The sequence below is a fragment of the Taeniopygia guttata genome, chromosome 37, assembly GCF_048771995.1.
Source record: "Taeniopygia guttata chromosome 37, bTaeGut7.mat, whole genome shotgun sequence".
Taxonomy (NCBI): Eukaryota; Metazoa; Chordata; class Aves; order Passeriformes; family Estrildidae; genus Taeniopygia; species Taeniopygia guttata.
This window is the reverse complement of record NC_133062.1, coordinates 2960001-2976437: the sequence shown is the minus strand read 5'-3', so window position 1 is coordinate 2976437 and position 16437 is coordinate 2960001. Positions and strand designations below refer to the sequence as shown.

General features: G+C 52.9%; 1 protein-coding gene and 1 pseudogene across 1 annotated transcript in view; both read left to right on the top strand.

The window, feature by feature from the left end:
* The window catches only part of LOC101233471 (uncharacterized), a 509180-nt gene that overhangs the window by 158411 nt on the left and 334332 nt on the right, over window positions 1-16437 (top strand). The window lies entirely within an intron of this gene.
* Window positions 7417-8393, top strand: LOC140681511 (olfactory receptor 14J1-like; annotated as a pseudogene).

The following is a 16437-nucleotide window of genomic DNA, read 5'->3' as shown; positions in this document are numbered from 1 at the left end:
GACTTGCCTTTCTGGGTGAGATGGCAAAGCCATGGCTCGAGCAATTGGTGTATTTTGTGGAATTGTCAAAGGTGGTCGCAAGGCTTTTGCTGTGACCATCAGCTCCTCATTACGGTTTGCTGAAATCAAAGATGGGTAAACAACAAGTCCAAGAATGCTGCTTCTGTCTCTGGCCATTATTAAAAAATCCTGCCTTTTCCAAGAAGTCCCTGTGACACCCGTGGGTATCACTGCATGGCTATTGTCCAAAAAACACGTCAATTTGGAGGTTGCCAGGACGCGTTGGAATCCGGGTGGTACCAAGTCTGGGTCGCTGGGGATTTTGGAGATTGCTCTGCTGAAGGATTCTGTTTGTTGTTCCCCGAGGATTGCTCCTGCTGATTCTGTGTCACCGCCAGAATTTGTGTCGGTGCGCGCTGGCGTCGATTCGCGCTCTTTTTCCCGTTTCCCGGAACCGGAAGAGGTTTTCCATCCACGTCTGTCTGTGAGTGGCACTCACTCGCGAGATGTCTCCCTCTCCTGCATCGAGGACAGAGGTCTGGTGGCTTGTTGGGCTTTGCAAGTTGTGGGCAATTCCTTTTAATATGTCCTTGTGCCCCACACCCAAAGCACCGTCTCTCTGCACCGGTGTTGCCCTTTGCATAATTTGCAAGAACTTCCTTAACACGCTTTTCAATTCAATCCCCCAAGTGTTCCTCCATGATGGAAGCAACATGTTGTGGTGTTCCCACCTTGCTGCACGCCTCGATCATGTCTGCCAAGGTGGCCTGGTGTGGCATCATGCTGATGATTCGCCTGCACTCTGGGTTGGCATTGGAGAACGTGAGGCTTTTGGTCAGATGTGGTTTCGCCCCCTCCTCGGTCACCTGCCGCTCCACTGCCTGGGAAAGACGATCCACGAACGAAGAAAATGGCTCTGAAGAACCCTGCTTGATCTCGGTGTAGATGTTGTCCTGGACCCCCGCCGGAGCAATCTGAAGAATTGCTCTCCGTGCCGCCTCTTTGATGTCGCTGAGCACGTGTCATGGGAGTCTCACCGCCTGTTGAGTTGGATCGTCCTCAGGAGGATCACCGGCAAGCTGCACCATGGTGAGGCTCGCATTTGGCCCGCCTTGGTATCTGGCTCTCAGCTCCTCCAGGGATCTCCGCCACGCCTTCTGCCAAATGAGAGCTTGGGTGTCTGTAAGAACTGATGTTGCGAGATATTTAAGATCATATGGTGTTAAATCATACATGCCAAAAATGCTTTTCAACATCTGTTTGAAATATGGTGATGACAACCCATTGTCCCGAATGGCCTTAGTTAAATCTTTGATTGCTCCACGATCCAGGCGTTCCCATCTCGGGTTTTGGCCCTGAGCATCATAGTTCACCGGCATCACTATGTTTCCCGAACCCTGCAATAAACCTTTCTCCTTCTCCAATTCTGCCCGAATGTCCTGCCAGTCCACTTTCGCGTTTGGCAAAGCTGGAAATTCTGTGGGTATTTGCCTGTAGAGTGGAGTCATCTGAGGTGACTGCAGTTTTGATGCAGCAGCACTCACCGATACCAACGGCGTCTGCGGCATCTGTGAAGATGAAGGCTGGGTGCCTCCGGAGAAAAGTGGAGCACCTGCTGTGGAGGAGAACACATGACTGACCTGCATTATTTGGAAAATGTTTGGAAGATGAACCAACAGCTCTGGCTGCGACTCCAAGGCTATGCTTAAATATCGTAAAAGAAATTCAACAACCCTTTTTGATACTGAAATTGATTCTCCCTGCCCCGAAATTTTGGCAGACCTTGATTTTGGAATTGTCCAAGCTGGGACACTCTCCGAGGCAGTGATGCGTATCGTGTCATCCTGTTGTTGAGCCTCAGCAGAAGTGTCCTGAGTCCCACACTCTTCTGGAGTCAGCGGAGATTCCTGCTGTCGTGCAGATGCAGCTCTTCTCATCCTAGATTTTTGCTTATAAGAAACTGGAAGAAAGTCTTGAATTGTCAAAGTCCCACCACTGTGTGACACCTTGCCTTGTCTGACTGGGTCCTGTAAAATCTGCTGCAATGATGTGGTTCCGCCACTAGATGGCGCTGCCGCCTGACCAACTGAGGTCGGGACTGCACTTGGCTCTTCAATTTGCACTTCTGATAAATATTTGAGCATCTCTTCTGACAACTGATTCACATTTGCAAACCCCGTGGTAATTCCTGATAAATGTTTGAGCATTTCTCCCCATAACTGATTCACGTTTGCAATCCCTGCACTCTGTGAAACTGACTCTTGTAACAACTGTTCTATTCTGCCCATGTCTGAAGCTGACAGGGGTTGGCTGTGGGCTTGGGCTGACTGTTGCCATGGGAACTGCATCGGAACTGTGCCCTGAGGAATGTTTACATCCTGGCCACGCCCCGACTCTGCCTGCGTCATCACGGGGGTGCGGACGCCTCTGCTCCGACTCCGGCTGTGCTTTCGCCTAGCTCCACCCCGCACAGCCTCTGATTCAGAGCCACTGCCGTCCTCCCCGAGACTGACGCAACTACCTTCCTGTTCCCACTCTGGCCCTGATGTTTCCGCCTCGCTTTGCCCCTCTCCTGGCTCTGCGCCAGCACCCACAGCCCGCGTGTGCCGGCTCCGCCCCGCCTGCGCCCGTGCCGCACATTCAAGATGCGAAAAATCCCCTCTCCTCACGGCTTTCGGGATCTGCTCTACCATCGCAGGCATGCCCGCCGCCAGAGCTGCAGCGAGGGACGCCTCCCGCTGTCCCTCTGCCGCTCCCTCGGCAAATGCGGCTGCCGCGGTCAGGGAGCCGCTCTCCCGCGCCATCCAGGTGGCCGCTTCGGCGGCTTCACGGATTCTCGACATCGAACGTGTCACCGGACGCTCAGAGCGTACCACCGCCACACTTGCACCCCCCGCTTTCGCCCCTGTCCGTCCCGCCCCCGCCCGTCCCCTCGCTTTCGCTTTCTGCGCGGGCTGTTTTGAACTCCCAGCCTGCGCAGATGCGAGAGCACTTTCCTCTCCCTCCTCCCTCTGCTCGACACTCACATACGCACTCTCACCCACTAAGGCTGCTGCCGGCACCCCCCCCACCGCGGATTCGGGGGCCGCGCCTGGCTTGCTTGCCTCCATCTGGGGAGTCTCCACGTCGGAGGAGCCTGGGGACTCTCGGGACACTGAGGAGCAGTGGGAACTTGGGGATACGGGACGCGAAGGGGTATCCTCTACTATGTCTGTGGTGGAAGGACCTGTCCCGAGCTGCTGGCTGGACTGTCCCCCCGCCTGTTTTTCCCCAGGAGCCGTGGCTGCCTGACTTGAGCTGCTGCATTGTGCGAGTGACTCTAAAACTGTTCTCGCTGAAGGTAGTAGTTCTGCAGCAAGCTTATCTTTCTTTATAGTTTGATAATATAATTGCTTATTAACTTCCTGCCAAAAATTTGGCTTAAACAACAAATTTAAATCCGAGGGTGGGAAATTACACCTCACCCACAATAACAACATTTTCAATTCTCTTTGAGTGATCTCTACCGGATGGGCAGAGATGACGCCTTGTAAAGCAGATACTATTTGAATTTCCTCCCGGGAGAATTCCCGTGGGACAGATACTGTCTGAGCTTCCTCTTGGGAGAATTCCCCCCCCATGTTCTTAATTTTGACCTTTCTCACCAAAATCTGAGTCAGCCCGAGGTCGGTCCAGAGATGGCACTGTTCACTGTCCAGCAGGTCACAGGTGAGAGATCCCAGGCGCGCTTCTGGGTCGTCTCCTCCCTGGAAAGTCCCCGAGACGAGTTGTCTTGGTGAAGGTCAGGTTCTTATCTTGAGCTTCTCATTCCCTCTCTTCTTGGAACTTGTGGAGAGTTTGTGCACTCTGCTGTTTTCCTTTTTTTTTGTTTTTCTTTTCTGCCGTTGAAGGTTGGAGGCTGTTTTGATGTTTCTTCTTGTTGATGCCCGGCCAGGGACGCCAGGTGTGAGAACCCCGGGATTGATTTGGGGCTCTCGTGTGGTGGTAAAGTCTCTCCTCCAACCCGTGCTTCCAAAGAAAAACTCCACAGCCTCTTGTTGGTCGGTCTCAAGGCAGTTTATTGCTAGTTATCTAAAAGATTGTCTTCGCCCGCTGTGGCTGCCTTGTTCAGCGGCCCAGGCAGAAACACACACACTCCTGACACCCTCACTGTCCGGTGTCTCCGTCGTCTCTCTCCCCGCCCAAGGCTGCTGCTATCTTTTATATGATATATTACGTGTTATATGTTTACAGATTTTCCCCAATACCTACTATCTATGTTACAATGTGCTTTTCTACTCTAAACCAATCTGTGAGTGCCAACATCACCAAGAGCATGGAGGTAAGGAAGAAGAAGGAGGAAAAACAGGATCAGGCCCACTTTCCTCCATCTTAGAACTCCTGACCCCCCTGTACAAAGTAACACCCCCCTGTACAAGTATTAAAACCCCCCTGTACAATACTAAAAAATTTTACCCTCTAATTTGTAACTACTTTTACTATACCCTCTAACCCTCTGTGACCGCTTGTTCCACCCTCAAAGTTGGTAATTCATTCCATGGTTCAAACTCAAAATCACAGCTGTTTTCTGCTGCTTGCCAGGGTCTAAAATGCTTCTGACCAAGGCCTGGAACCTCTAAAAATGTCTGAGGGACATTTTGGGTTCTGACACCAAAGTGCCTCAAAACATTAATGGGACCCACTGAAGTCCATCCCCAACAGAGGCTCCTCATGGACTCCTTGGAGGAGAGAACTGGAAGCCAGGATGGCACAAAAACCTCCCAGAGACTCAAAATGGCAAAAAAGCCTCTCAGCGTGGAGAAGAAAATCCAAAGTACCTTACAAAAGTTGAGTATCTCAAAGCATTAATGAGCCCCACTGAGTGTCAGTACAAAGCTCTCAAGGGACTCGTTAAAGCAGATAATTGGGGCCATGATTGCACAAACCTCTCACAGAGTCTGGATCAAAAGTGAAACACCAAGTACCTTAAAAGAACTGAAGTACCTTGAAGTATTAATGGGCCCCACTGAGTGTTGTTACTGACAAAGCCTCTCCAGGGACTAATTACAGCAGATAATTTGAGGCCAGGATTGCAATAAGCTCTCAGAGACTCCAAGGCAAAAGCCAAAGCCAAAGTCCTTTGAAAAACCTGCAGTCCCTGGGAGCATGAAGGAGCCCCCAGGGCCATTCCTGACCAAGGCTCCCCAGGGACTCCTTCCAGCAGATCCTTGAGGCCACTGGGATGTGGGCTGGGGGGGATGCTGAGGGCAGGACCAGGGGGTGACTGTGCCCAGCCTGGCTGGGGCTGTGCCAGGAGGCCCCAGGGCCTCAGGACAAGGTGTCTCCTCACAGCCCTTGGTGGCACAGACCCTGCTGTGCCCCAGGGCACCAAGACTTGGCTTCTCTTTGTCCCCACCTGTCATCAGTGCCTCCAGTTCTCTGCTCTGCCTGGGGCCTGGGGACACTTTCTCAGTCGTGTCCCTCAGTGGGACCCATTAAAAGTCCAAGAAACTTTGGAGTTGGATTCTGACTTGGAGTTCTGGAGAGGTTTCTGCAGCTCCCTCTCAGGGCCTGAGCACAAAGCCCCAGAGGGTCATTAAAGTCCTTGTGCTGTGTCTGTGCTGCTGAGCTGGGCCAGGCTCCTGGCACAGAGGGTGATCCTGGTAACCAAGGAGAGCTTCAAAAGCACATTTCTCTTGCTGAGCAGCTCTTCTCCCAGCCCAGCAGGGCTGGGGCACTTCCTGCAGCCAGCCCGGGCACAGCACAGAGGCACAGAGAGCTTCAATCAGTCAGGGCTGGGAAGGGCTGAGAAGTGCCTGGGGCAGAATCACTGCCAGCCCTTGGCACAGGAACCTCTGGCTGCAGGACAATGCAGCTGCAGCTCCTGGAGAGATCTCCTGAAGCTGGAACATCCCAATGGCCACAGACCCTGTGAGTACAACTCTGAGTATTTCTGGTGCAGGGGAGGTGAAATTTTGATGAAGCTCTGAAATACTGAAGGGTTCTCACCAGTCATAAAATATTTCCAAGACAAGGATTTGATAAAAAAGAGATTTCCAGAGATTTTGTATTCAGTTTCCTTCTACTGGAGAATGACAGGGAGGGAGGGATAAATATTAAAGGTTGATTATGAATTTTGATAAGTGCCTGAGACATCTGAACTGTTAGTTTTAGTGCTCAGTAGGTTCACAGGAAATCCCTAATGTGCTTACCGTCTTTCTGCCCATGGACAGCACCAGCACCACCTTTACTGGAGCCATCAGGCCCAGTCTGAGCTGTCCTTGCTGCAAGCTGCAAACAGAACCTGCCCCCAGCCAGTGCCCTGCAAACAGACAGGGTTCTGTCAGGCCAAGGAGAGTGCACAGAGATTTGGGGTCTGGGAGTGCTGGCAGGGAGAGATCAGGCACAGGGAAACACCTGCAGGAGGAAAATCTCCAGGAAGCAGAGAGAAGATCAGGGAAGGAGAGAGAACAAAACCCAGAAATGCTGAGGCAGGGGAGTTTAGAGATGTCCAGAGGATTCCCTCCAGTGCAGCCCCTCCCTCTGCACAAGCCCCCTTGCTCCTGTCCCCCAGCCCAGCCTCTGCCCTCAGGGCCGGGGCTCCAAGGTGTGCAGCCCCTCCTGTGCAGGCAGAGCTGCAGCAGAGCCGTGGGGCAGCTCTGCAGCCCCGGGCCCAGTTCCCTCTGCAGAGCACAGGGCTGGGAGCAGCTGCCCAGCACTGGGGGCTCTGGGAGGGGGCACTGCTGGCTCAGGGTGACACAGCTGTCCCCAGTGCCCGGCTCTGGGCAATGCTGGCAGTGCAGCCAGGGAAGGAGCTGTGTGTCCCTTCATCCAGTGCCATCAGAAGGACACTTGGAAGTCTCCAGGAGATTTCAGTCCAAGCTGGAAGCTGCAATCCAGGATGCAAACCTGTCCTAGAGCACCTCTGAGTTATGAGATTGATAGGAAAAGGCAGAGGTGTTTTGACACTGAAAATGCTTCTGGGTTGGTGAAATGAGCAATGTGAGTCCTTGGCTGCAAATGTGGAGCTGGGCAGTGGTGGATCCATCTGTCTCAGCAGTACCTGGGGGTTTGTAAGAGAAACATGGGAGTGTGAGCATCATTTATTTGAGAAAATGAAAGCCCAGAGAAACTCCAAGCAGAATGAAGTGACAGACCATGTCTCCCCAGTCTCCACTCATCCTGTAGCCTCAGGGAACCAACTCTGTTCTCCTGGAGGGCAACAGAAATGCTGGGCGTTTCTGATATCCAAGAATAGCAGGATAGAAATAGGGGGAGCTTAAAATGAAAACCTCTAAGCTCTTAAACACAGAAGAATATCCTTGTGTGTCACAGAGGAGGGTGTATGGAAAATGGCTTTGATTTTGGTTACAGGAAACTCCTCCAAAACTTAACTATCCTTTTCTCTGAACAGGTGCCCATGTGCAGCCACAGCAAATGTCCAACAGCAGCTCCATCAGCCACTTCCTCCTGCTGGCACTGGCAGACACGCGGCAGCTGCAGCTCCTGCACTTCTGCCTCTTCCTGGGGATCTCCCTGGCTGCCCTCCTGGGCAACGGCCTCACCATCAGCGCCGTAGCCTGCGGCCACCACCTGCACACGCCCATGTTCTTCTTCCTGCTCAACCTGGCCCTCAGTGACCTGGGCTCCATCTGCACCACTGTCCCCAAAGCCATGCACAATTCCCTCTGGGACACCAGCACCATCTCCTACTCAGGATGTGCTGCACAGCTGCTTCTGTTTGTCTTTTTCATTTCAGCAGAGGTTTCCCTTCTCACTGTCATGTGCTACGACCGCTACGTGTCCATCTGCAAACCCCTGCACTACGGGACCCTCCTGGGCAGCAGAGCTTGTGCCCACATGGCAGCAGCTGCCTGGGCCAGTGCCTTTCTCACTGCTCTGCTGCTCACAGCCAATACATTTTCCCTGCCCCTGTGCCACGGCAATGCCCTGGGCCAGTTCTTCTCTGATGTTCCCCAGGTCCTCAAGCTCTCCTGCTCATACTTCTACCTCAGGGAACTTGAGCTCCTTGCTGTTAGTGCCTTTTTGTCATTGGCCTGTTTTGTGTTCATGGTTTTCTCCTATGTGGAGATCTTCATGGCTGTGCTGAGGATTCCCTCTGAGCAGAGACGGCACAAAGCCTTTTCTACCTGCCTCCGTCACCTGGCTGTGCTCTCCTTGTTTCTCTGCACCGCAGCCTTTGCCTACCTGAAGCCCCCCTCCCTCTCCTCCCATCCCTGGATCTGGCAGTGTCAGTTCTGTACTCGGTGGTGCCTCCAGCCCTGAACCCCCTCATCTACAGCCTGAGGAACCAGGAGCTCAAGGATGCCCTGAGGAAAATGATGACTGGCTGCTTCTCTGAAGATACCTATTGCCTGTTTTCTTCTGCCAAACTTTTGGAATGGAACTCATGACATGCCCAACAGGCCTGCCCAGGTCCCTGGGTAATGTTCAGTGGGTTTTTTGCTCATAAAAGTATCCTCAATAACATTTTTTTAACCCCCACCATCTAATTCACTGTCTGCCTCTTGAATGTGACCCATAAGCTCTGTTAACCAGGTTTGTGCTATTGCTACATTGGAACAAAATAAACTACCCTGCAGTGCCTGTTTTATCTGGGATTCCAGTCTGAGGCCTGCATGAAGTTAGAGGGGAGAAGAGGAAGAGAGCTCCAGCAGAGCAGCACTGCCAGGGAGCAGCAGGGACTGGTCCTTTTGGAGCTGCCCTTCCCAACTCCACGCTCTCCTTCCCAGCCCTGCTGTGGCTGTAAGGCCGCAGTGCTCTGGCAGCTTGGTCACTGTCCTGCTGCGTGTCCGTGCTGTGACCACAGGCAGGGACAGGCCGTGGGCACTGCTGGGACACAGCTGGGCTCCAGCACAGCAGCTCCATCAGCAAAGGGCATCTCCTGAGGGCAGGGCAGGAAGGCTTTGCTCTCCTCCAGAGCTGCTGTCAGCAATGTGCTCCAGGAATGCCCTGGCACAGCAAAGCCCAGTGCCTGGGCAGAGGGCGAGTGTGCAGGGGGGCACACAGCAGTGTCCTGGCACAGCCAGAGCTCCTGGCATGGACCTGATGGAGGAGCAGAGCAGGGCCTGGGCTGTGTCTTTGTTCTGGGGACAGCCTGGGAAGGTGCCCCACGACAATTGTCCCACACCAGCCCCTGCAACCACCATTGCCAGCACTGGCCTCTCCCCCACCTGCAGGAGGTTGTTTGTCCCTGCATAGAGGGACACCAAGTGACCAGGCCAGCAGGCCATGTTTGCTGTGTACTGGGGAGATTTCAGCAGTGCATCCTGTGTGTGTGTGTGTGGGGAGATGAACCTGTGTGAGCACAAACACCATCAGCAGCACTCAGGGGGGCGGCACACTTCCAGTGGCACAAAAAGTGCCTTGAGGCCATTTTACTCTGAGAGTAACCTCCTCTGGGAAACCACCTGAATTCTTTGCTGGGCTGTGGTTAGGACAGCATAGAGACAAACATCCTGGGCAGGGAGGCTCCAGGAAAAAATGCTCAGGGCAGCCATGGACTGCACAGAGAGACATTGGATGGAGTGAGGGTCTGTGGGGAGAAAACCCTGCTGCCTTCCTTCTGAACCACCCTGAGGACCTGGACAGGGCTGTGCTGTGTTCTGGCCACTGATCTGGGACTGAGGGATGTGGAAAAGGCCTTTGGTGTCAGGCCTGTTGAGAAGGCTGGGCAGCGTCACTGTGGCACCTCTCTCAAACTCCCTGGAAAGGCCAGAGCCATCCCAGAGGGTCCTGGGCACTTGGGAAGGGCAGACATGGAACCAGTCTGGGCAGGGAGGGGGACTGGGAGAGTCACGGACTGGTCAGGCTCGGCAAAGAACGGGATGTGGCAAATCCTCCTGCAGCCATTCCAGGCACTGGCAGGACAAGGCAGGGACTGCAGAATCCACGTGGGAGGGAAAAGAAGGGGATGTTGTGTGCCCAGGCTTCAGCAGGCCTGTGACAGGGTCTGCTGTGGTCTCCTCAGAGCCAGACTGGAGAGACCCGGGCTGAAGGAGTGGAACATGGGGTGGGTGGGAATTTGGCTGAACAATGAGGCTCAAATGTCATCCATGGTAAAGAGTCCTCTTGGCAGCCACGCCCTGCTGACATCCCTCAGTGACCAGCTCTTGACCACCACTGTGGATTATTTCTATTATCTCTACAAGGACATGAAATGCACTTTCAATTCTTTGTGGATGCTGCCAAATTGCAGGGAGTCTGTGACTGAACTCATCCAATAATGGTGACTGCTAAACATAACTGGGCAAGATGACTGAGTTGGGTAAATTTGTCTTGCCATCAGGTGCCAAGCAAGGCACAAGGAAAGGGAGAAAAAACGTATGCATCAGAAGAAAGGCAGTTCAACAGGGAAGAAAACAAAACCAACCAAAAAAACCTTCCAAACCCAACTAAAAAAAAAGCACTAACAGAAGAAAAGCAAATCCACAGGAAATTGCCTATCAGCAGAAAATGTTTGACAACCTTGTGGCAGGATAAGATTCTGTATGTGTAGGTGCTGTTTTGAAAGAAAAATATCTTCAAACAGAAATTAATCCCCTACCCCCCTTGTCACCCAGTTCTCTCAGTTGATTGCTGATCGTGGTGTCACATGGAATGGAACATCCCTTGGGTCAGTCCAGCCCAGCTGCCCCATCCCTGTTCCCTCAGGAACACTTGCCCACCCCAAGCCCAGAGGTTGGAGGGCTTGCAGACACACCTCATGCAGGGTGAGCACAGTGACAAGGACAGGAGAACAGAACAACATTTACTCTTATGAAGGACAGCAGAACAATCCTTTTGTTCCATGTGGTGTCAGTGGCATGGTGGGAGAGGAAACTTTTCCTTTAAGCATCCACCCCAGCACCAGCAGTCGTGGTGCCAGGAGGAGTTGTGTTTCCATGACAATCACCTCCAAGGTGGCTTGAACTCTTTCATAGGCGGCCAAGATTTCCTTCTCTGTAGGAGTGTAGTCGGCTTCAGACCCTCTGTAACTTCAGCTCCGGAATCCCAGTGGTCAGCCTCGAGTCTCCCCAGGCTCCTCCTGCCAAAGGCTCCAGGACAAACCATTGCTCCTGGCTGCAGAGTAGAACATATTCTTCACCTCTGCTCCTGTCCTGACTGGGCCAAGGGCTACAGTATGAGTGATCTCCTGCTTGATCTGGGCAAAGGCTTACTGCTGCGCAGGGCCCCAGTGAAAATCGTTCTTCTTGTGGGTGACCAGGTAGAGAAGGCTCACAGTCTGGTTGTACTCGGGAATGGGCATTCTCCAAAAGCCAATGGTGCATAGGAAAGCTTGTGTGTCCTTCTTGCTGGTTGGTGGGGACATCGCAGTGGTCTTATTGGTGACCTCAGTGGGAATGTGACACTATCCGTCTTGCAACTTTGCTCCCAGGAACTGGATCTCTCGGGCAGGTCCTTTGACTTTGCTCTTCTTGATGGTGCAGCTGGCTCTCAGCAGAATCTGGATGATCTGTTGTCCTTACTCAAATACTTCCATTGCCGTGTTTCCCCACACAATGATGCCATCGATGTACTGCAGGTGTTCTGGAGCTTCACCCTTTTCTAGTGCAACCTGGATCAGTCCATGGCAGATGGTGGGGCTGCGCTTCCACTCCTTGGGCAGTCAGTTCCAGGTGTACTGAACGCCCCTCCAAGTGAAAGCAAACTGAGGCCTGCATTCTGCTGCCAGAGGAATGTAGAAAAACACCTTGGCAATGTCAATAGTGCCATACCACTTTGCTGCCTTGGACTCCAGCTTGTGCTGGAATTCCAGCATGTCCGGCACAGCAGCGCTCAGCAGTGGAGCCACTTCATTCACGGCACAATAATGCACAGGCAATCTCCATTCTCTGCCAGACTTGCACACAGGCCAAGTGGGGCTGTTCAAGGGTGGGGTTTTGCTGAGCACCCCTTGGCTCTTCAGCTCACGGATCACTCTGTGGATGGGGATCACAGCACCTTGATTTGTCCGATACTGCCGGTCGTGCACTGTCGAGGCGGCAATTGGTACTTGCTGCTCTTCCACCCTCAGGAGTCCTACTGCAGATGGGTTTTCTGATAGTCCAGGCAAGGTGTTCAACTGCTTAATGCCCTCTGCCTCTACAGCAGCTATGCCAAAAGCCCTCCTGAGTCCCTTTGGGTCTTTGTAACAGCCATTCCGGAGGAAGTCTATGCCCAGAACACACGGGGCCTCTGGGCCAGTCACAATAGGATGTTTCTGCCACTCCTTCCCAGTCAGGCTCACCTCGGCTCCCAACAGGGCCAATTGCTGCGATCCCCCTGTCACCCCGGCAATGGAAACAGGTTCTGCCCCCAGATGTCCTGATGGTAGCAGGGTACACTGCGCACCAGTATCAACTAAGGCATCATATGCCTGTGGCCATTGCATCCACACCATCCAGAAGACCTGATTTTCCGGTGACTCTCTCTGGCTAGAGGCAGGGCCCCTTTAACCCTGGTTATTATTTCTTTCCTAGGCATACATACTAGTGGTACCTTCAAGGGGATCTGACAGATCATACCCGGCTGCTCGGTCAGGGGAGGCTGAGGCTACCTTCACTTTACTGGAATTCCCTCGGTTAGTGTTTCCCTCCTTGAGTGGATGCACCCTCACTGCCAGGACAGAAGTGGGTTTCCCATCTCTCCTTCCCATGTCTTCCCCATGCAAAAAACCCCCCACAAGTAAGTTTGTGGGGTGTATCCTCTCTCTCTAGCTGGGCGTATTGGGCTCTGACTATTGGGCCTGTGACTTGCACTGGTGCTGCATTGATCTTCCTCACCTCCTCCTTCATCTTCCTCATCTTCTCTTTAAACTCCTCTTTGAGTTCCTTGATCACAGCAGAGACATGAGCCTGCATCTCGCCATTGATCATCCTCTCACAATTTCTAAACTTGTTTGCAGCAGAACCCACTGTCTCTCGGCTGGTATCAGCATTAATCATTGCAATGAAGGTGGTGTATTGTGGAATTGTGTTATTATATGTTCTATTATGTATAAGGTCATTCCATGTATCCCCTCGCGATCTGTAACGACCTCCCGGGTTCTCCCATTTCCCCCCGCGGTTTACCTTAGTCACTCTGTTTACGTCTCTCAGACCATCTGTGAGCCACGCGGCGGGGTCGAGAGACGACCTGGCACCCTTCCATCTGTCCATCTCCCACTGGACCCCTGCACCCCCACTGTCCCCAGTTCCCCCGTGGCGTTATCTCATTGGCCGCCCCGGGTTTCCCCTCTCCAGTACTTATAGAACGAGTTGGGGACGCCCCGGTGCTTTTTCTCCCGCCTGGCCCCTGACCGCTGCTGCTGCCCGACCCGCAGGCTCTTCCTCCCGCCTGATTCCTGCGTGCCGCCGCGGGCTTTTTCTCCCGCTGGATCCCTGCGTGCTGCCGCAGCTCTCTCTCTCTCCCGGCCCCTGACTGCCGCAACCGCCGCCGCTGCCTCGGGCGATCGCGGCCGTCTCGGACTGCCCCGCGATCGCTGCCTCAGCCGAACCGCTGCTGTCGCCGCTGCCGCGGTCGCCGCGGCTCCCGCACGTGCCGGCGGCAGCGCCGCGGCTCTGCACACAGCCTCTCTTGGATCGCGGCCAGCTTCGGAGTGCGCCACCCCGCCCCTGAATCGGCCAGGCGGCACGGACAAACTCGAATTTAGCGCGCAGCAGCCTTCTCGGTTTTTGCCTTCCCAACCAAGCCGTAATAAACCGAGATATCGCCCGCGGGGGAAAAAGTCTCTCTCCTTTTATTCGCCTCGGGACTCGCCTCGCTCCCAAACCCACGCAGCACCGGCAGATACCCCCGAGGGTTCGCCGGAAAACACGGAAGTTGCCAGCGCTCCCCTGCCCCTCACGGAGCTAGCTGGGACAAAAAGGGGGGACAAGAGAGCGCTAAGGCAAAGCGCGGGTAAACGGCGGGAGTAACTATGACTCTCTTAAGGGTCTAGTTACAACTGGGCATTGCTGCCGAGATCGCACCTCCTCGTGGTCCCTCTGGTAGCCCTCCGAAGGGTGACTAAGTTGATCTCTGCCCCAGGTACGGAGCCGTTGGGACTCACCAGTCCAACGTAACCCCTGCCTAAACTCGGTGAAACAAATTCTTCGGTAAAAAGCCCCATGGCTTCTTGCCCGAAACTTGGCCCCCCGATTTCAGCAGGGGCAATGAGTTCGGAAAGTGGACTGACCACCCACTCCGTTCTCGCCATCGAACGTGGTCCCAATTCATTGGCAAATTCCGGATCCGACTTTGGGGGGGGTCTGGGGCTACCGGTATGCCTTCTGAGGGTATCGGTTGGCACTCAGACCTCCCGCTCCGACTGGGTAGACCTGGTGTCCTGGAGCCACCCAGGACCCTCGTCTAAGTCCCAGTGGGTTGACCTGGTGTCTTTATTTCCTAAGCACCGGGTTGACCTGTTATCCAAAAACGACCAGGTAGACCTGGTGGCTCAATTTTTACCATCTAAATTTCCCCCCAATTTGGCAGAAAATGATTTGGCTTTGCTGGTGAACTTAGAGTTCTATAGATCGGACTTGCATGTGTATGAGTGTGTTCATTTTGCTGCGGATTGGGAGGGATTGAGCGGGTTGCCTGAGGTGTATGAACAACTTGCACCACAACCGTGTGTGGGAGAAACTTTACATTCTAGCCTCCCACGAGACAGTGAACCGTTTGTACCTGAAGAGGGGAGCAGCGAGAAGGAGAGCGAGGACGCGCCAAAAACATCTCCTCCAACGCCTGGGAAACATGGGGAACAGACTGGGGAGGAAAAAGTGGTGGTGACTGTTCCTGACAAAAATCCACCTTGTCCTTGCTGTGGTACCCGGGTAAACTCTGTGTTGAATCGGATTGAACATCTGAAAGTGTCACACGGGAAAATGGGGGTTTGTTTTCGGTGTGCAAAATGTGGAAAGGAAAATAGTAACTATCACAGTGTTGTTTGTCATTTTCCAAAATGCAGGGGTCCAGAGACGGAGAAAGCCCCAGCTGGGGAGTGGATCTATGAAGTATGCAACAGAAATTTTACAACCAAAATTGGCCTTGGACAACATAAGAGATTGGCACACCCGGCAGTGACAAATCAGGAAAGGATCGTTCCTTCCCAACCGAAAGAAACATCAAATAGAGGTGCTCACAAAAGGTGCTGGACAAAGGAGGAGGAAGAATTACTAATAAGACTGGAGGCTCAGTTCGAGGGAAACAAAAATATTAATAAGCTTATTGCAGAACCCATAACCACCAAAACAGCTAAACAGATTAGTGATAAAAGGAGATTGCTGCCCAGAAAACCAGCAGAGGAGACACGTGAGGAGCCTGGAGTGTGTCATCGCACCAGGAGAGCAGCTGCGGGCTTGAGAACGGAGCCTGAAATGAGTCACCACGCCCAGGCAGAGGCCAGAGATAATGGACCTGGGAGACGCCCTCTGCCAGGCAGGGCAGCTGCTGGAGGGAGAACAATGGACGAGATAAGACACCACCCTGATAAGGGCAACGGACAGCAGAGAACCACCAAGCAAAAATCAGAAGGACAGCTGCAGGCTTACTATAAAAAGACACTAGAGGAACGCTTATCAGCTGGGGCACTTAACACCTTTCCCCGGGCATTCAAGCAGGTAACGGAAGGCCAGGATATACAGTTAGTAATCAATCAGACAGCGCAGGACTGCTTCGGATGCCTGGAATCCATAAGCCAGATAAGAACGGCAACCCGAGATAAGAAGGACACGGTGACCCGGGAGAAACGCCCAAAGAAACCTTTTCAGAAGTGGATGAAGGACAGAGCAATCAAAAACGGTAATTATCTTCGGTTCCAGCGTTTATTTTATCTTGATAGAGGGAAACTGGCTAAAATTATTTTAGATGACATTGAATGCTTGTCTTGTGACATACCACCCAGTGAAATTTATTCGGTTTTTAAAACAAGATGGGAAACAACTGGTAACTTTAAAAGCCTTGGGGACTTTAAAACTTACGGGAAGGCTGACAACACTGCCTTCAGAGAATTAATTACGGCTAAAGAAATTGAGAAAAATGTGCGGGAAATGAGCAAAGGCTCGGCTCCCGGTCCAGACGGGATTACTCTTGGGGACGTCGTAAAGATGGATCCCGAGTTTTCTCGGACCATGGAGATTTTCAATTTATGGTTAACAACTGGTAAAATCCCGGACATGGTGAGGGGGTGCAGAACCGTTTTAATTCCAAAATCAACAAAGCCGGATTGTTTGAAAGACATTAATAACTGGAGACCTATCACGATCGGTTCCATCTTGCTGAGACTGTTCTCCAGGATTGTAACAGCTAGGCTGAGCAAAGCGTGCCCCCTGAACCCAAGGCAAAGAGGCTTTATCAGAGCAGCGGGATGCTCTGAAAACTTAAAACTCCTGCAAACTATAATTTGGTCGGCCAAAAGAGAACACAGACCACTGGGTGTTGTATTCGTGGACATCGCCAAGGCTTTTGACACCG